Below are 16,197 nucleotides of genomic sequence, written 5' to 3' on the forward strand. Positions count from 1 at the left end.
GAGACATGACTACTAATGCAAGGGGAGATCCTGTATTAGATCTAGGACTAGAAAGTAAAAGAAGATGTATTTGGAGGACAGCTGAGAAAGTTGAATGTGATCATAGCATCCGTAGACTGACATTAGTGTTGTGTCAATGTTCATATCCTGATATGAATGATTACATTCTGGTTAGGTAGAGCCTGGTTTTAGTATCCCTGTTTTTTCTGTTACTTACTCTAAAATGGTTTGGAAAAATAACATGTCTAATAATTAATATTTAGTACATAATTTTTAATATAGGAGAGAGAGTGCAAATTTGGTGAGAGACTTACAGTTAGGGAATTTAAGTGGAGTAAATATGAAAGTTCATTATACTTTTCTTGGAACTTTTCTGTAAATTTGAAATTCAAAATAAGTTACAAAAACTTATTTGTCAACCTAAAATGGAACAGAAATAATAGCAATAAGGTAATTAGTAAGCAGACTGAAGAAAAAGATATTTAGAGCTTCACGAGGTAACGTTGTGGAGAGGAAGGGTGAAGTCTTCAGGCACTGGGTTATGGAACTAGATTCTGAAGTGTGGATAGGATTTTGATGACAAGCAGAGCATGGAGAGAAGGAGGAAAGGCATTCTAGCTCAGAGAAACAATAAGAACAAAGGATTTGGGATGGAAATAAAGATGATGTGCTTGGCAAATAATAAATAGACCTGTTTGGCCAGAGTGGAGGAGTCTTGTTGAGAAATAGTGGGAGACGGGTGGGAGATGTGGAAGGAGTCCAGGGTATAGAAGATGCATCAATATAAAGCAGAATGAATTAGGGTTTGATCTCAGTTTCAAAAGAATTTAGAGACCAAAAGTTCAAGCAAAGCAAAACAGAAAATTATGACTTTGTTTTTTACTTTGTTTATCAAGGTTTTTTTTGTTTGTTTGTTTTAAAGCAACTTTACTCCAGAAAATGTGTCCATTCAAACTTTATATTGTTGGCTTAATGTTACTCTAAAACAAACTCATTGTTTTGGGAAGACTTCATTTATTTATTAAATAAATATGCACTATTTACTTACAGTTTCTTGAACACTTTCAAACCAAAATCCATCTAAGATCTCTGCTCTGCACTTGCTCTTCCCTCTACAAAATCTTCTTTCCCTAGATAATCATATTTTATTCATTTTGATTTTGATTTTAAAGGAGTAGCTTTGGTTTTAGTTTTAGAACCTTTATTAAGAATGCTTAACTTTTTTTTTTTTTTTTAAATGACAACTAGTGTTTTCTCAAAGCTAGTTAGGGATGATCCTCAGAAAATGGCAAAGGCTTTCCCAAGTATTTTAATAAAAAGGTGTTTATTCTCTACCATTTCCCTCACCTGCCACCATCCCTAGGGAAGCCAGATGGTGATGGGTGAGGTCAGATAGGGTAGGTCTTGGCTAATAATCAAGCAATAAGAGAGCTTTTTATTTTTGGGCAGTTCATTCACAAAAATTGTATTTACCAATATAATTTTCAGTTTTTATTGGCTTATGGTTTTACATATAGTTATTTAAAGAATATAGGGTCTAAGAAATGTTATGAAATAATATCTCAAACTTGATTTTTTATTCTTTTTACAAATAGCTAAGATTTATTTTGATAGTACTTATTGAGCAGCTATTTGTTTTCTCTTTGATTTCTGAGGCCCTTATCATTCTCTACTACATTATTATGTATACTGCTTTCTTTCTGAATTATTATTCTTTTCCATTGATCTATCTCACAAATATTATATCACCATAGTATGTACCGATAAAAATTTATAATGTATTTTTATTTCTGAGCACCTAAGTTCCTTTCATTATTCTTTATTTCCCCATATTCTCACATGTTTACTTATGCAAAAGAACTTTAGCATCAATTTCTTGAGTTTCAGAAAAAAAGTAGATTTTTATGGGAATTATATTTGCTATAAACCAACTTGGAAATGACTAAAGAAAATCTGTATTTTTAAGTAGTCTTTCCACTTAGGATTAAGTACCTTCCAAAGAAATGTGCCTGCATGGAATTTGGAAAGTAGACGTGAGATGGAGGCTCTTCTTCCTGTGATAGTGACAGTTGATGGACAGGTTCTCACAGATGCCAGTTTTTCAGAGGCCAGACCAGGCTGCACGTGCTACTCTCTGGTAGAATGGGTAGCTGTGATAACAGTGCCAGTTTCCAGATGTTTCCTGACCTCAGAATGTTTCAAAAGTAATGAAGACCCAAACAGTTTTCTAATTGGATAGCAGTTGCATGGCACGGGCTTGCCGCCTGGTGGCAGTCCCATGACATTCACTCTTTCATTAATTAGAGTAAAATTTAAGTGCCCAATTCATTTTTTGTGTGAAATACCTAGGGTGATTTCTAGTTCCTGCACTGAAACTTAGTCCTATAAAATAGACTCACAAGGATTGAAACCTGGAGTTATTATCTCACCAGGTTGGGCTTGAAGGTAATAATAATCTCATTGCCAGTAGAAAAAGAAACATGGTCAACTGAAAAAATAGAAGAACTATCTCTTAATGATTACCTGAAGCTGCCTGGAAGAAATGGGATGTTTAAGGCAAGAGACTGGCAGATAATGTAGCTGCTGTCATAAACTACTGTGATGGGACTAAGGAACACCTACCTGCACTGTGGGTAAGTTGGCCACTTCCAAAACTAATGAGGAGCTAAAGAAAGATAATGAAGTGCTCCAGAATTTAAGTTCTGGTATGATCTGAGGACCTGAGACCTTCTATGGCCACTCGAAGAATCTCTTATCTTGTATACCCAGAGTTGATATAATTAAAAACGTGACAGAGTCTAATCTTGCAACTTACTTTACTCCCACACAGGTTGAATTCACAGCTTCACCAGATGTCTTATGTGAAACTTGGGGAATTAATTAGGATAAAGTGTGACTTTAAGAATGAGATAGGGACAATTGGTAGATTTGGATGACTCTGTGTTCTAGAAATGATCAAGTCCCAATGAGCTTCTTTGTCATCAGTAGTCCTTTCTCACAAATGAAGCTAGTACTGTTTCACATGAAGATCCTGCAAGGTCTTTACCTGAGAGAGTCACCTACAAAGTGATGTTAATTCTCTTCATGTGCACCTCTCATTGCCATCAGACCCTTATTAGAGTCAGAATCCAACATATCCCAGAAGAACAATTACACAGTTGGAGACATAAGAAAGTAGCTTCACACCAAAAGGAATTTTAAGGTCTTGCTAATTTACTTTGATAGAAATTTGAGAAATATATATGTGAGTGAATTCTAAGAGAACTGATGAAGAAGGAAGAAACTTACTAGTGTGAGACTAATGTATGTATATGGGTATACTTACCAAAGGTGTGGATTTAGTTTGTGAGCTTGAGCATCTGAGACTGGCATTGAAAATCTAATTGATTGCATAACAGAAATATTTATGATGGACTTCATTAAATTAAATGGGGGTGTTGGACTTGTCTGGTATAATAGAAAGTGTAGTAGCCCCTATTTGTTGACAAATATTTCATCTTCTCCTGGGAGCACTGCAGAATTGCACTTCCAGGCTCCCTTTTTAGTTAGTGGGGGGTATGTGGCTATTTCAGTTCAATGAGCTATAATAGTACCTGACACACATTATTAAATGCCAGGGCATTTAATTGTTTACATTGCACTCACAGAGCATTGCTTCCCTCTGATACAGTGACAGGCAATATCCAGGATTGTGGCTGTTTCATCAGTTTGGTTTACTGAAAGACTCCAGTAGTAGAAACCCCTTCCTGACCTGCAGTGGACAAGTGGTGTGAGTGAAACAGAAACTTATAATGTTTTTAACTACTGGGACTATGGAATGGTTATTGTATAATAACCTATTGTGACTTACACCTAGAGGAAGTAAAACATTCAGAGTTTATCATATGTTATCCATAAATCCACCCACATCACTCTACACCCCAGGAAGTTTCCAAAAATACTTCATCACCAAAGCATTAAGAAATAAATATATTGGTGAGAGAGGCATGAAATCCCTTGGGAAGTCTCTTGTAGCTGCCCTCTGAAAGCTGGAGATGACAGTGGAAGACCTCATGATTGAAGTAGGCTGCCTAATTTCAATGGGATGATGGAATTCCAGGGATACAGAATTATATTTCAGGACTTAAGCACCAGGTGCAAAATGCACATACATGCCATAATGAGCAGTAGGGCCAAACATTAATTGGAATGATTTGACCCTCGAGAATCACAGTCTCCCTAGGACTCACATACATCTACATAAGCAGCCTACTGAATCTTATCTAATATATATTTCCAAAAATGAAACGCTAAATGTGGGAAATAGAAACCTGAGTAAGTCGCAATAATGAAGAATCATAGTTCCTCATCCAATTCCCTGACCTGAGTTTGTTCCCAGACTCAAAATCCCTAAAAATATTAGAGATGTTGGGTTATATAAAGAAAAGGCACTGCAATACAGTCAAGTCCTGATGCACGGCTACTAATGTCACAAATTTTTATGAAAAAGTAATCTATTATTTGTCATGTTGTTATTAGTGAGTGTACATACTGTCCACACAAGTCTGTCTTCTGCTTTCTGAGGTTGCTGCAGGTCATTTAGACTTTTCAGGTTCAGTTGTTTTTAGTGCTCATCAGGTATCTTCCACTGTGGGAAACTGTAATTTATTAGTTATTGTTGTATTTGTTGGACTCATCTACATAGGATGAGTGCTAAGAGATTTAGTTTTAAAAAGACTGATTTTTAAGTACATCAAGAACATTCTTCCTCTTTCTTAAGCTTCTCATGTCTATGTGATTTGCATAAGGTAATGATTCTAACATTTTTTAAAAAATTAGAAAGTCTACTGGATATCTCTTAAAGTTGGCTTATTTAGTATGTGGTAATCTAGGTCAATAAGAAGCGAACTAGATCTACTAAGATTGGTTAGGACTATCAGAGAATTTCATAAATAAATTCATCCTTAATCCTGAGATAATTGTGAATCCCAAGTTTCATCCTAAGAAAAAAAATATATAATGTAGTGGAGTTGGCTTTGTGTTTTGAAGGACAAAGGAGCACAATGAGATTTCCTGTGACCTGTTGAAGTCCATAGAATTTTACATACAAAGTTCACCTTGTAATGACATTTCATTCTACTAACAATAAATTACACCTGTAACTAACATCTATAACCAATCTCTTTTCTCTCCCTTTAAAAAATACTCTGTATTTCTGTTGTAAAAATAATGATCATGATTTCTGAGCTGTAGCCTAAAATGGAACAAAATATTTGAAATCCGAGGTGTTTTAAATTTTATAATTCACTTACAACTTCAGTCTTACACTACATAAGCATGTAAAATTTACAAGAATATTCATACCTAAAATATTTTCAACTTATTATATTTCATTCAAAATGTTGTTGACATTTTTGAATTTTAATAAAAGAAGCCAGTCAAAAATCATTTGGTATCTTGATTTCAGTCAATGACACCCAGCCACACAAATATAGATTTAATGTTGATTAAAACTAGGTTTTTGAGTGGATATCATGCATGAAAAAATTAAAAAATAAATATTGGCTCAGAATATTTTCACCGTTATGAAATTTCTTCCACTTTGGCCTAGTTTGTTGTATAAAAAGATATGTGTTCATAATAATAACCGTGATGTAATACCGAAGACTCAATTCACATTCTATAATAATGTTGACTTAAGCATTCAAAATATTCAAAAGAAGAATCTTTCATTTCATTTATTTAGAGCCATTTTTATTGATAATTATATCTTTCTGTAGAAAATGAACATTTAAAATAGTTTAAGTATTTTTTAAAATGTTGCCAATCTTTACAGAGAAGATTAGTTTTGGAAAACGAATCTTACATTTGCCAGCGATATATGTCAGAATTGTTAAAAGCTCAGCAATTATAGTCAATGTATTTCCTATGAATTTAGACAACTCCTACTTTTGAATGATCATCTTAGATGACTTGGTCCTTTAGTTATTTTATATGACTGAAGACTGTGTGTACTTATCTGCACTTAGTGATTGCAAATCAGGAATGTACATAAACCTATCTCTAGGATAGGGAAAGAATTTTTAATCTACTTTAGACTGAATTATAGAAGGTAAGGTTAGTAAAATACTCTCTAGGTCTGGAGTATTGGGTGTGTTCCTGTCCACTTGTCACAGTAGGTTTGAATACATGAAGGTCAGTGGTTAACAACAAAGATCAACAGAGAACACGTGAAAGATTGGAGGATAGCAATATGAGAAACTGGACGATAAAATAGGGCTTGAACAGACTCAGCAAGTATTACAAATTTTAGCAACTAAGGCATATTGATACCTCCATTTTCAATAAACAAGCTTCGTGACTATAAAGATATTTATATTTATACTATTATTTATTTATTATGTTGTTTATGTATGTAATTTACATTTGTAACAAGATCATTGAATCTGCACATTTGTGCACAAGTTCACATTTAAAATCATCGAAGCACATAATAATAAAAAAAATCTGTCATACAAGTGAAGCATTCCAACCACAAGGAAGATTAAGGTAGGAAGAGAAACCACTCTTTATATGCTGCTTCAGATACCTCAGAAAGGTCCCAGAGATTGCAGGGAGTATCTCCCTTTTTTAATGAAATATAAGCACAAAAGTTTGAGATGGTCTGGGACAAAGGTAACAGTCCATGGGAGAGTCTTCTAGACTTGTTTTCCATGTTGAGAACAAGTCCTATTAAAAAAAAAAAAAAAAAAAAAAAAAAAAAAGGAGAAAAAGCTTAGTTTCCTTAAGCTTTTCCATGCAAACCCAAACCCAGTATGACATGAAAGCCAAGCAATCTTCTGTTGACTTATTGACGGGAAGCATTTCAGGACCAGTTACTCGGTTTTCAGACTGAGTCATCTGCTCTGTAGTAATCCATAGTATTAGCTCCACATGTGTACACAGGATGCTGCCACTGCATCATTGTGAGGACACAGATGGCAGCACCAGTCATATACTTCCTGGGGGCACTTCAAAATGTCAAAGACAATTTCGATTGCCAATTTTGATTTGTCTTTTTTTTTTTTTTTTTGAAGGAGTCTCGCTCTGTCGCCCAGGCTGGAGTGCAGTGGTGCGATCTTGGCTCACTGCTTCCTCCACCCCCCGGGTTGAAGCAGTTCTCCTGCTTCAGCCTCCCAAGTAGCTGGGATTACGGGCATGCACCACCATGCCTGGCTAATTTTTGCATTTTTAGTAGAGACAGCGTTTCACTGTGCTGGTCAGGCTGGTCTCGAACTCCTGACCTCATGATCTACCTGCTTCGGCCTCCCAAAGTGGATTACAGGCATGAGCCACTGTGTCCGGCCCATGGTTTTTAGTAGTTGCTAATAGGTTTCTGATAGACTGAATCAAATTCATGTGTTAATTCAGGAGACTATTAAGATAGACCATTTCTTGCATCTACTCATTCTTCCCCAAAGTCAAATGAATACATTAAAAATGTTAGCAATAGTAATATTTGTTCTGATCAGTTTTAAAGGGTCAGACCTTACATATCAAGAATGATTCTTCATTGTTAGAATCTAAACTTTTAATTGCCCTGGAGCTGTTCATATTTTCTATGGGTGGTCAATACAGTTTGGCAATACAGTTCTGCTGAGATTATGGAAGCAGCTGCTTCATCGTCTTCTTCTTTATTCTCAGGCGTGCTGCTCTCTTGTGGGCCCTAGATGGGTATGTTATTCAAAAGAGTTCTTGTTTTCCTCTGAGATAACCCAAATTTATAAAGAAAAAGGGAAAACGACAGTAAAGTGGTTTCGAGCACAAGTTCAAGTATATTTATAAACTGGCACATTGTTACCGTTAGTGTGTGTAAGGCAATTTGCAAAGGACTTGAGTCAGCTCTACCTCATTGCTTATTATCTATGCAGTGCAAACAACTTCCCTGTCCACTAGCTTCATCTTTTAAAAGGGGATAACTATATACCAACCTCTTAAATTTAAATGAAATAATATGTAAAATACCTATCATTGATTCTGGCAGATAACAAACACACAATAGATATTAAATATTATCACTTGTAAGTATAAAAGTATGAAATTAAAGGTTATATTTGTTTGTTAATAGGTATCCAATATTAATTAGTGTTAATTAGTATCCAGTGGTATAGGAAGATTCTGTGGCAAGTTGTATTATTGTTCTCCGATATTTGATGATCCTCCCCAGGGGAAGATTATATTTCCATGACCCACTGACATCAGACTTGGCCATGCGTTTTTCTTTGGCCAGCGAAAATGGGCTGAAGTAATGTGTGTTACTTCTGAGCACAAAGTTTAAGAGCCAGTATGTGGTTCACCATTTATTCTTTTCCCTGTGCCATGATCATCAGAAAAATGTAGACAGAGGCTGCTTTATCAGCCTGGATTTTGAAGTAAAGACAAGGACAGAAAATGCAGTCCATCTGTGTAACAAGTTCCATGAGCAAGAAATAAACCCTTTTTGCAGTAACCGAGATTTTGAGATCATTTGTTATTTCACCATAACCTGCATTTTAAAACATTTTTGTTGTATAAGTTAATATCAACATTTCTCCCAACCCTAACCCCGCCAAAAGGAATTATTTTACTTAGGACCCAATGACTAAGCCATTCCCAAAACAAACATAGAGAAGGCTGCTCAGTTTAGTATCTGTCTTTTCCAGTGGAAGGAATAGTTCATTCCAGAGAACGAATTTTAGGTTTGGCACTAACCCGAAAGCATTTTGTGGGCTCCTGGAGCTTTGCTTTCAAGAGAATTGCAATTGTGGGTACTGATCCTTCACAACTCTGCATAGCAGGCAATTACTACTAGTGTTTCTCAAATGGTCCCTTTCCAAAAACAACTTATGAATATAAAAATCAAAAGCTAAAGTTTCATTGTTCTTTAGTTGGAATAAATCCCAGACAACTGTATTGAATTTATTCATAATACATGAAAAGACTTAAGAAAATCTCAGTGGGAGTAGGAAGAGAAGGTAGGAAATTGGCATGATAATGAAAATGAAACTCTACACAATCATAAGGCAAAGAAGAGGCAAGGTCAAGGTTTTTTTAATTAGAAATTTTATACCTTTGAAAATTAGACTTACTTACTTATAGTATTACATGTGTTTGACCATTAAATGTCTATTTGAGTTCCAAAATGTTAATTTCAAGGATGTTAGCTACCAGGTTTTTCATGATAAGGCTTTCAACTTTTTTTTTTTAGTTGGGGTCTGAGTATAAGTAGAGCTTCAGGTGGAGTTCTCCTGGTGCAGGTTATGGATAATGGTAGGCATGATCTTGGAGATTTGCATGAAAAGAGATCATACGTTAAATGTACCCAGGAAATTTGCTCTTTAATGTTTTATTGTGGATAGGTCACAATGATTTATAGTAACGAAAAACAGCCATTTCCTAATTTATCATTTTTGATCAAACTTGTTATTAATATTAAACTAAAGAATAAGTACAGGGTACCAGTATTTCAAAAGCTTGAAAATCAGAGCTCTTCAAGTTCTTCAAGGCCTTTCTTCAGATAACTAATGAACAATCAACTGTATTGTCTATTTGTTAAAAAGTATTGAGCATCCAGTATATGTGGGGCACTGTCCTAGATAATAGGGATGTATCCATAAACAATATAGACTGAAACCCCTATCTTGGTGGAACATATAGTTTTGAGAGTAAGTTAATGAATGCACCTTATAAGTAGACCTTTCATTGTTCCTTATAATATTCATGCTTGAACTGAGGTACAGCAAAACGCAATGACCGCCTTAAGCATGACAGGCTTAAGCGTATCCACTGCAACTCATATACACAGAAGTTCCATTATTTTTAATAAGTAAATTCAGCCTTCTGCAGATGATGGAGGGAGAATCTAATTTTGCCATTTCAAGGCATCTCAGTTGCTTGTGAATAAAGTTAGTCTCTTGTGGCTAAATATTGAGTCAACTTCAACATTTTTCCTTTTCTCTTTCACCTGCCCCTCTTTCAAGGCCTGATCTCAGTGTGGACTGGGTTGACATAATTTTCTGGCTGGGAAAGGATATTTATCCCATACTAGCTCCCAAAGATCTAGTGCAATCTGCTCTTGGGGCATCACCCTAGTTTTAGGGTGTCCACTTTTGAAGAGTCTTTGTCTGATATAACTTGCATTATTTTTTCTGAGTTAACATAGTTCACAGGGATCGCCCTGGGGAAGCTTGGTAATATCACCCAGCTGGTGGTGAACCCTTCTGGATCACTGCTGGTGTTGCTTGATCTTCTAAGACTCAGCTGTATTCTCCAGCTGACCTTGCTATGTGCTGTCAATCTTGTGTCTTCTGAAAAGGGCCCCCCTTTTCTCTAGGGATTTCAGGCCCCGAGTGAAGTGGTGTGTGTGCGTGTGTGTGCGCGTGCATGCGTGCATATGTATAAGGAGGAGGCTGTGTGTTCATGGCACCTCCATTAGGGATTTTTTGGGTCCAGCTTAGAGGGTATTCTCCTTTCTGTTAAGTGGGAACTGTCCCTGGGTCGTCTATTGCATCTTTCCTACTCTGTGGCTTAGGGTAAAAACCCTGTGCTCCTTGGTTGCAATCTTTGCTTGTTGCTGTTTAAAAAACTTTTATTATTTTTTTTATTTATAAGATTTTGTTCCTTTTCTAAAAAGACTGAATTACAAGCTTACTCTTACAATTGTCATCTCTGAAGAAAATATTAAGTGTTAGCTTTAGAAGTCAAAATCTGAACTTTATCACCTCTGCTGTTGGCTGGCCTCTGCCCTCCTCTGAAGCTAAGGATGCCTCACACAGTAGGTGAAGGACTCTGGGGCAACAAGAATTACCAGGAATAAACAATCACCAGATAACATTTCAAAACATTTCTCTCCCTCATGAGAGCTTCAAAAGACATGAGAAAATAAAGTCAATCCTCACCAGCACTATGGCTAGGAAAAATAATTCAGCTGTTTTAGAAACAACAACTGACTACGTTTTTAAAAGTTGTTGCTTAAGTTACTGGTGTCCTGGGATTAAGTTAGCACGTTTTTATGCACACACCATTTCAAATAAATAACATACTTTTGGCCCGTAATCAAAAACATGAAAATTCGGTTTTCAAAGAGATTGAGACTAGCCTGGACAGCATCTGTAGACTTTGTAAGATACAAACCTCAATTCTGGAAAACATGTAAGTCATACCCAAGACTGGTTACTCCAAAGTATAAAGTCTAGTGGTACATTCTTTAACTTTATATGTGATAAATGAAACAACAGATAATGAAAGAGAAGGTAAAACATACTGTAATGTTTATTTCAGATATGTAAAAAAATCTCACTATCAGGCATTATGGAAATCACTCCAATTAGCAATTAGGCAGTTTAACATTTGAGGATGCTGAACCCCCAAGAAGATATGCCCCAGGCCCAATATTTCCTTCACTCTGTGTCTTTCAGGGATCTCTTCACTCAGTAATAACTTATGTGACATCTCTTACCTTTCTAATCTCTCCTACTGTGAGCTCTCACGAGAGCAAAGGCCGTGCTTGTTTGCTCTGAACCCTGCTCTGTCCCCAGAGCCTGGTATAGTACCTGGACTTAGTGAGTGCTCTGTAAACATTTTTGGAATATTTTAACACCAAAATAGTCCCACTTACCCTCTTTCCATAAAGAAAATCAGTTTGTAATAGTTTGTAATGGTCCAGATATTCAAATTTAAAGACTAATGGGAATGTGATCACGACTGGGCTTCTTAAATAGATTCTTCTCTCTTCCAAAGGGCTCTAGAAGTCTTCTAGTTATACATATAGAATATCTTCTAGGAAGGGCCTAATTGGATCATAGACACAATAGCTTCTGGTATTATTTGACCAGTCAGATCATAGTAAACTAGCATTCTTACAGGACATGAAGGATTTTCATTGCCAGTCCTCAGCATATAGGCAGTCACAGAAAAAAGCTTTTGTCCTGAGATGGTCAGCTCTTATTTTTTCCCCCATGTCCTTTATAGTAAAATTTGTGTCCTCACTTTGCTAAATCTCTAGCAAGTAATTCCTTAATTTGAATCTAAAATGGACTTCCAAGTTGTTGTTGTTTCTCATGACCAGGGCTTTTACTAGCTAGGCAATATTTTTAATTTGTATTATTAACTTTATCTTCAAATTTGTAAATACATGAACAAACTCTGGAAGACTTGATTTAGCAAACATAGGAAGAGGATATTAAAACATTTGCGATTTGAGATTAAAATATGTAAACGACACAATGTCATGGATTCCTTTGTTGTTACTAAGGACAAAATGAACAAGATGAGGGTGAGAAATTCACTTGATGTTCTGTGTGTTTGTTTTGCCATATCTCATTTCCATATGCTTTCTAAATTGTTTCCTCTCCTTCCCTCTTGCTCATGCCCTCCAAATCAGTCTGTCCCAAATTTCTGAGGCAATAAGTCATAAAGAGCTGAATATCAAAAATGAAAAAACGATGGCCTGTTGTAGAATACCATTCTCACCACAAATGATAGTTTTTGATTCCTATCCTAAGTTTGTACAGCAATGGAACCCAACCCAGTCAGACATTAGTTCCATGCCAATGATGGATTTTATTTTGGCTCTTAAACATATTTATCTAACCTAAAATTCAACCATTTTTTAAATTAGAAGGTGCAGCAAGTAATATGTAATTTGGAACAAATAACTTTTTTTCCTTCCTATTTTCAGAGAATAAAAGAGGAAGTGAGGGTAGAAAAATAATACTTTTTGCTTACACATGGAGGAGTGGGAGTGGGATGGGGTAGGAAAAAACCCAGGCAGTTCTTTTATATTGCTTTAAATGTTGAGTAAAACCTGTGCACTACTGAACCACAAAATAAAGAACCCATGAATAACATTAATTTGCTCTTTGCTAAACATTGAAAGATATTACAAATGTATTTTCAAAACTAGCCCTTTTCTTTTGGAGTATTCTAACTAGTTGATAAAACAATAATAGAAGACATGTAAAAGAAATTACAGTGAGAAAATCAGGGTAAGTTTACATCATACTGCAGGAAAAAAACTACGTTATATCTGAGAGCTAGCTATTGCCAAAACAATGCTAACTAACAAACAAAATATCTGTGACATACAATAATATGCACTCATTTCTCACTCAAATGTCTGCAAAGCATTTGGGGGTCTGCTAATTCTAAGTCAGGCATGGCTGGGTTTGATTTGGTTAGTTTCATGTCTGCCCCACTTTCTCATTGATGTAGGGCCAGTAGGTTATACAGGGGAGGTTCTTCTAGACAACGGCAGAAGTGTAACAGGATAAACCCAAACACTCCATCATATTTCAAGCCCCTGGCCAAAGCAGAGAAAAAGTATAGAGAAATACACTCTGCCCATCATAAAGCTATATCAAGTATATGGCAGTATAGTCTATAAGAAAATAAAGAATTGAGGCTAATAGTTCACTCTGTGCATATAAATTATAGTGCATAAATTAATTATAATCTAAAGTGAATAATATTTTTAGTTTAAAATATGATGGCTTCTATTTAGGAAAGCAATTTATTTCAGTATTATGAAATGCCATTATAAAATGAGAGCCATAAATGTGATTATTGTATATCAAATGTCAAGGACATTGTAAATTCTTTCTGAAAAAAAATGAACTTATGAAGGGTGAATAAAAGCTGTTAAACTGCATGTTGTTTCATTTTTCTTTATTAGAAAGCCAATGTTAAAAGACATTCTTTGGTTGATGTTGGATTCATTCTTAAACAGATGGATCACACCAATGCACTAACAAACCAAACAAGACCTGTAGTCAATATGCATACCTACCTTAATTTATATTTTGTTGATTTAATGGATGATTCATGTATTTTCATCTAAGTTGATTGTGGCTTTTTTATATTAAAGCACATGTAATCTTTTTTCTTTTTCTTTTCTTTTTTTTTCTTTTCTTCTTTTTTTTTTTTTTTTGAGATGGAGTCTCGCTCTGTCACCCAGGCTAGAGTGTAGTGGCACAGTCTTGGCTCACTGCAATCTCTGCCTCCCAGGTTCAAGCGATTCTCCTGCCTCAGCCTCCTGAGTAGTTGGGATTACAGGCGTACCCCACCACATCCAGCTAATTTTTGTATTTTTAGTAGAGACAGGGTTTAACCATGTTGGTCAGGATGGTCTCGATCTCCTAACCTTGTGATCTGCCTGCCTTGGCCTCCCAAAGTGCTGGGATTGCAGGCATGAGCCACCATGCCTAGCCATATTTAATCATTTGTACAGCATGTTGCTTTTTTGCTCGTGCTGTCTTTATCTTCACATTTCTTCTCTTTTCCCCCTTTCTTCTCCTTCCTCTTTCTCCTTTTTTTCTTCTTGTTATGTTATCCTTATTTTATAGATGAGAAAACTGGATCTTAAAGTGGTGATATGGTTTGGCTGTGTCCCTACCCAAATCTCTTGAATTGTAGCTCCCATAATTCCCATGTGTTGTGGGAGGGACTGGGTAGGCAGTCCTTTCCCACAACAAAGACTGGGGGGCAGGTCTTTCCCATGCTGTTCTCATGAATAAGTCTCACAAGATCTGATGATGTTATAAATGGAAGCTTCCCTGCACAAGTTTTCTCTTTGCCTCCCACCATGTAAGCTGTCCCTTTGCTCTTCTTTCATCTTCTGCCATGATTGTGAGGTCTCCCCAGCCATGTGGAACTGTGAACCAATTTAACCTCTTTCCTTTACAAGTTACGAAGTCTTGGGTATGTCTTTATTAGCAGTGTGAGAACAGACTAATACAAGTGGTTACATTACTTGCCTGAAGTGATGCATGTACTAAGTACCTAGACCAATCTTGAAAAATTTGTGACTTCTAATGCTTAATCCTCTAATATTGAATTTGAGTGTAATTTAACTTTATAGCTTTTTGGTTTCATACTTAGAATGCTTACCTAGTATAGTGGTTGTCAAATGATCATTTGGGGTAACCTGCTAACAGTATACATTTCTTGGCTCCATGCCCTGTCATTGTGATTCTCAGTAGATTTATGGTTGTGCTGGTAAGTCTCTATTTCTTTTTAAATCCATTTAATGCTGTACATTATATGCTATTATATTTTTTCCTCAGCACCTGTTCATTGCTATTCATATTAGATACATACATGTGTGCACACACAAATACATATGAACACTATTTCTTCTATTTTTAGTCTTCAGTTGACATATATGTTAATTACTATTTTCCCTTAAGAATGCAAGATTCGTCAGGGTCCTTTTATTGACTTCTTTCACTCTCGATTACCAGCACTTTGATTAATGATCATACATGTTTGATGCTCAATAAAATATGTTGAAGTAATAAATAAACATTATGTTGACTTTCTAATCCTTCTATCCTTCTTTCTTCTGTTAATTTTATGGATCATTGATGATTTTGCTATTATAGTATGTTATATATTATTAAAGTTATTTTTATTTCAGCTAAGAATCCTAGGTTACTATTATCCTAAGGTTAATCCTAGGTTAAATATACAGGACTTTGAGTTTAACAATCTATATTCTAGAATTACCTAGTCAGCTACTGGACAGATAGAAATCTAAGGCAAGTATCTTATACTCTCTGAGCTTCAATGTCCTCATCTAAAAATATAAATGAATAAATTCCTAGAAACAAAAAAGAGGACTGAATCATGAAGAAATCAGAAAATCTAAACAGACAATGATAAGCATATTGAATTAGTAATCAAAAGTCTCCCTCTGATGACTTCACTGGTGAATTATACCAAACATTTAAAGAATAATTAACAGTAATTTTTGTCAAAGCCTTCCAAAACATTGATGAGGAGGGAACATTTCCAAAATCATTTTATGAAGTCAGCACTACCCTCATACCAAAGCAAGACAAGGACAAGAGAAAAAAAAAATAGAGAGAGCAATATGCCAGGTGAGCATAGATGCAAAAATCTTCAACAAAATACCAGCAAAGTAAATTCAGTAGCACATTTAAAGGATCATGCACCATAATCAAGTGGGATTTATCTTTGCAATGCAAAGATGGTTCAAAATATGCAAATCACTAAGTATAATACACCACATTAACAAAATGAAGGACAGAAAAAGTATAATCTTCTTAATAGATGCAGGAAAAGATTGGACAAAATCCAACACTCTTTCATAATAAAAACTCTCAGCATTATTAGGTCTAGAAAGAATGTACCTTAACATAATAAAGGCAATGTATGGCACACTCACAATGAACATTATAT

This window comes from Chlorocebus sabaeus, chromosome 7, assembly GCF_047675955.1.
Source record: "Chlorocebus sabaeus isolate Y175 chromosome 7, mChlSab1.0.hap1, whole genome shotgun sequence".
NCBI classification, from domain to species: domain Eukaryota; kingdom Metazoa; phylum Chordata; class Mammalia; order Primates; family Cercopithecidae; genus Chlorocebus; species Chlorocebus sabaeus.